The following is a 5,000-nucleotide window of genomic DNA, read 5'->3' as shown; positions in this document are numbered from 1 at the left end:
GGCTTTTGAAACAAGGACTCACAGCGCTAGCCTTCTAAGGGGTGGGGGAAGGGGTCGCTGGAGGTGGGTGGACGAGGAGGGGTCGTAGGAGTCATATCTCTGATGGGGGAAATCATGCATGACTTTTGGGGTTGACTTCGAGAAAAAGTTCTTAGGGGAGGGGGCACGTAAAATATGTGAGGGAGTAAGTGAAGGGGGGAATGGGTCGTAAGAGTGATTTCCCTGAACGGGGGGGGGGAGACTAATGTTACTGTGCTGGTGAGAGAGAGGAGACACCACAACACTATTTTTCATGTTGCTGGAGTGGAAAAAAATACGACAAATGGAAAATAAAAACAATCTAGGAAGAAAAAAACCCACAACGAGAAAGAAAATACAAGAACGCACATGTTTAATGAAGACTTAAGATCACCCAAAGACTCGAAGGTGGGATGAGTAGGGGGAATGATTATAAGCTCCAAATCGTCCAGAGTATGATATGCAGAGAAAGATTTTACAGCCGTAGTGCCGTAAGAATTAAGGAGAGGCGGAAAGGACAAAGAAGTGCAGCTGTTAAGGACCACCATCAAATTTTTGCATGATATTATTGTAGGTATCTAGTCATTCATTCATTGTTATATAAAAAAAACCCCACTAATACTAATACAACACGGAAGGAAGGAAGGAAGAAGGTCATTGCTTGCCATCACAGCCTCCTTCCCCCCTTTACATCGCCCCCCCGCCCCTCCACCATCCGAGGAAAACATTCGAAGTTAAAACAATCTTGCATAGTTGTGTTAGTTCGCTGGAATTTCAACACGATCGTCTCTCTCACTCGTCTCTCTCTCTCTCTCTCTCTCTCTCTCTCTCTCTCTCTCTCTCTCTGTCTCTCAAATGCTTTTATGCCGATATTTTGTCAAACTCTGCGCTCGCTCGAGTTTAGCGTTGAAGTTGTGTCGTTGCCTCCAGCCTGTTTGTGTATCTCTAAGCAAGGGGGGGAGGGGGGCAGGCAGGGAGGGAGGGAGATCGGAGGAAGGGAGGGAGTGAGGGAAGGGAAGATAGGAGGGAGGAGGAGGAGGGACAGAGAGATGATCGGAGGTTGGGAGAGGAAGGTAGGAAGGAGGGATAGAGGGAGGGAGAGGAAAGGAGGGAGAGAAGATAGGAAGGGAAGGGCAGGTAGGAAGGGAGGGAGGGAAGATAGGAGGGAGGGAGAGGAAGGGGTAGAAGGAAGATAGCAGGGAGAGAGGAAGGGAGGGAATTAAGTTGGGTTTGAGGGAGAGAGAAGGGAGGGAATTAAGCTGGGTTTGAGGGAGAGAGAAGGGAGGAAAGATAGGAGTGAGGGAGGGATAAATGAAGGAAGGGAGAGAAAGATTGTATGGAAGAGCAAGGAGGAAGGGCGGGAGGGAGGGAAAATCGGAGTGAGAAGAAGGGAGAGGAAGAGAGGGAGGGATAATCGGAGGAAGGGAGAGAAAGATAGGAGGGAGGAGCAGGCAGGATGGCGGGAGGGGAGGGAGGGAAAATCGGAGGGTGAGGAAGGGAGGTAGTTAGGGAGAGGAAGGGAGGGAGGGAGAGAGGGTCAGACACGCACGCAGGAGGGAGGGATGAGCTGCAAGTTTGTTTTTTTAGGTATGCATTTTCTGCGGCATGTTTTTCGAAACGTTCTATTTTTTTATTTGTTTTCGTTTTTTTTTTCTTGACATGTCGCCTGCAGGTTTTATATTTTCTTTCTCTTCGTCTCGCTATTTATTTATGTTTCCTGTTTTTTTTTCTATCTTCTCAACGTAATAATTTATCGTTCTGGCTAAATGTGGTTCTTCGTTAAATTGTAAGAATATGAGTTAGTTACCGGGGGGGCGTAATAGTAGTAGCAGTAGTAGTAGTAGTAGTAGTAGTAGTAGTAGTAGTAGTAGTAGTAGTAGTAGTAGTTCCTTGATGGCAACTGGTCAATCAAAAGAAAGATAAAATTTCGTTCGGAAGTTATCAGAATTCTATCACTTTTTTTTTTTTGTTCAAGAGTTGCGGGATAAATTTAGTGTGTGTGTGTGTGTGTGTGTGTGTGTGTGTGTGTGTGTGTGTGTGTGTGTGTGTGTGTGTGTGTGTGTGTGTGGCGGGAGGGGAGGGGTGAGGGGGACAGAAATAAGTCAGATGCGAAACGAAAAATGTAACACAAGAAAGAATAAATGAAAGAATGAATGAATAAATGAGAGAACAGTGGAATAAATGAACGAACAGATGAATGGAGGAACGAATGAAGTTTTAGACCCAGAAAGAAAAAAAGACGAACGTAATTAGCGCCTCTCATGTCTGTGGGTGATTTTTACCTTACACACACACACACACACACACACACACACACACACGGACACAGATACACACACACTACAGGACACATGCCGAGAAAGAGAGACCGCGAAAATGAACAAGGAAAATAAAAGGAGGGAGGAGAGGTAGGAACGAAGGAAGGAAAAAAGAAAGAAACCAATGCATAACTAGAAAACATAAGGATAAACAATAAAAAAAGAAACGGTAACATGTAAAGAAAAAAACGCATAAAAATAATAATAATAATAAAAAAAAATCGTATGACTATGTAAGAACGTAATATTAAGCAGCCAATAGCGCCGTCAAGATAAGATGGAGCAAGTCTATCAGCAAGGCTTCAACAGTGATATTACAAAGCTTAAAAAAACACTCGGCGGAAATTCTCTCTCTCTCTCTCTCTCTCTCTCTCTCTCTCTCTATCTCTATCTATCTATCTATATATATATCAAACTATGTCTTTCTCTGCCTCTTTTTCCCTCCTTTTATTTCTCATTTTTCTTTTCTTTCATTTCGCTCATTCATCTTTCTACCACTGAAAGTTACGAATAGTGTAGTTGTTTTCCTCTGAAGAACCTAAACATCCTTCACGTCGATGCACGCCAGAAGGTGAAAGCCAGGCAAAACGCTATAACATTCCTCAGGCCGCGAGGGACCTCCCCGGAACATGCCATCGACATCCGGAAACGAGACGCCGGTTTTCGACTTGTCCCTCACCGAAATATACCAATGGAAGGACGGCCTGGATCAATGCAGAATGCCCCACCTCGCCTTGCCTTGCCTTGCTTTCCCTTGTTATCCTTTGCCGCCAACATGCTCCGGGCGCGGTGTTCCCAGGATACATGACGCAGCAGCCTTGCCATGTTGTCATAGAAAATGCCCACTGGACTTGTAGAGACGGCTGTTGAGATCGAGGTCGAGACTCATGGATCCATTTATGATCGATGCAAAACCACACTGCATGTTCTCTGCGGCACTGTGACGTATTTTTTTCAGATTTATTTCGTGTAAAGAAGAATGTATAAGTGATATAGAAGCAGGAATGTTCAGTGCAATATCGTGTTGTGCTTCATGTAAGAGGAATGTATTAGAGATAAAGATGCATGAATAGTCAGTGCAATATTGTGTTGTGCTTAATGTAAGAGGAATGTATTAGAGATGTAGATGCAGGAATAGTCAGTGCAATATCGTGTTGTGTTTCATGTAAGAGGAATGTATTAGAGCAGAATGTTCAGTGTAATATCGTGTGTGTTTTTCCAGTAAGATGTATTAGAGATGTAGATGCAGGAATAGTCAGTGCAATATCGTGTTGTGTTTCATGGAAGAGGAATGTATTATGTAAGAGGAATGTATTAGAGATGTAGATGCAGGAATGTTCAGTGCAATATCGTGTTGTGTTTCATGTAAGAGGAATGTATTAGAGATGTAGATGCAGGAATGTTCAGTGCAATATCGTGTTGTGTTTCATGTAAGAGGAATGTATTAGAGATGTAGATGCAGGAATGTTCAGTGCAATATCGTGTGTTTCATGTAAGAGGAATGTATTAGAGATGTAGATGCAGGAATGTTCAGTGCAATATCGTGTTGTGTTTCATGTAAGAGGAATGTATTAGAGATGTAGATGCAGGAATAGTCAGTGCAATATCGTGTTGTGTTTCAAATGTTACGAAAATATGAAGGTGCATAGTGTATGTTTTTTTTCGTGAATCGAGTGACAGGTAACATCGAAGGGTCTGTTACAGAGCTAAGAAATATCGTCAGGAAGCATTACAAAGTACAACGATGCAGGATCCGTATTCTCGAACGCCTTTGGCTCCCACAACAACTATTTCCAAAGTCCATAAAGGAGATTATTTGGGTTCCCATTAGTGCCCAAGAAAGTACCCACAACGACCTTTACGAAAATCTTGTCATACGTGGGTGTGTAAGCCTCGACATCTTTGAGAATATGAACCCAGACTGATCTCCAAGCTTGAGGGTGCGCTGACAGTGTCGGAGAGATATACGAGACTATCCATAAAAGTTGCAAAAGAAAATATATCATGCAAAGGTGATGGGCGACTTCCGTAGAGAAAGACAAAGTACCCTTGGAATATGAAAGGATTGAGGTTATACAATCATAATAGATACTCCTCTAAACAAAATGCCAGAAAAAGGTCTATGAAGAGAACAAAAAGGCAATAGGTATGAACAACTATTACTCCTCCTCCTCCATCTCCTATTATTAATATTACTACTTCTGCTACAACAACGAATACTACTACTACTACTGGTGCTGCTGCTACTACTACTACTTCTACAACAGCAACAACAAAAACAATAAGAACAAAATAACAACCACTACTCTCGCTACTACTATTATTGCTTCCATGGAACAACAACAAACAGCGGTAACAAATGAATGATCGATCTTCCCCTGCTCGTAATTGGCAATAAGTGTCTTTCAGCCGGCGATATATTCACTCCCCGGCGACAAAGACGTACATCCGAGCAGCAGATAATGGCTCTATGAAGTGTCAACCCGAAGGACAGTACACGTATAGCCTATAAATACCACCGGGTGTCCTGCTGGTGTTGTTGTAAATAGACTATATAGGGCGCCTTTGTTAGTGAGGTAAGACAGATTGTGTGGCTATAGTCTTCTTTATCGGTGTCACTAAGGTCTAATAGGTTAATGGTCTTGGCGTGGATAAAGGACTTAA

This window comes from Eriocheir sinensis, chromosome 3, assembly GCF_024679095.1.
Source record: "Eriocheir sinensis breed Jianghai 21 chromosome 3, ASM2467909v1, whole genome shotgun sequence".
Lineage (NCBI taxonomy): Eukaryota > Metazoa > Arthropoda > Malacostraca > Decapoda > Varunidae > Eriocheir > Eriocheir sinensis.
The sequence above is the reverse complement of the archived record's forward strand: the minus strand, read 5'-3'. Positions refer to the sequence as shown.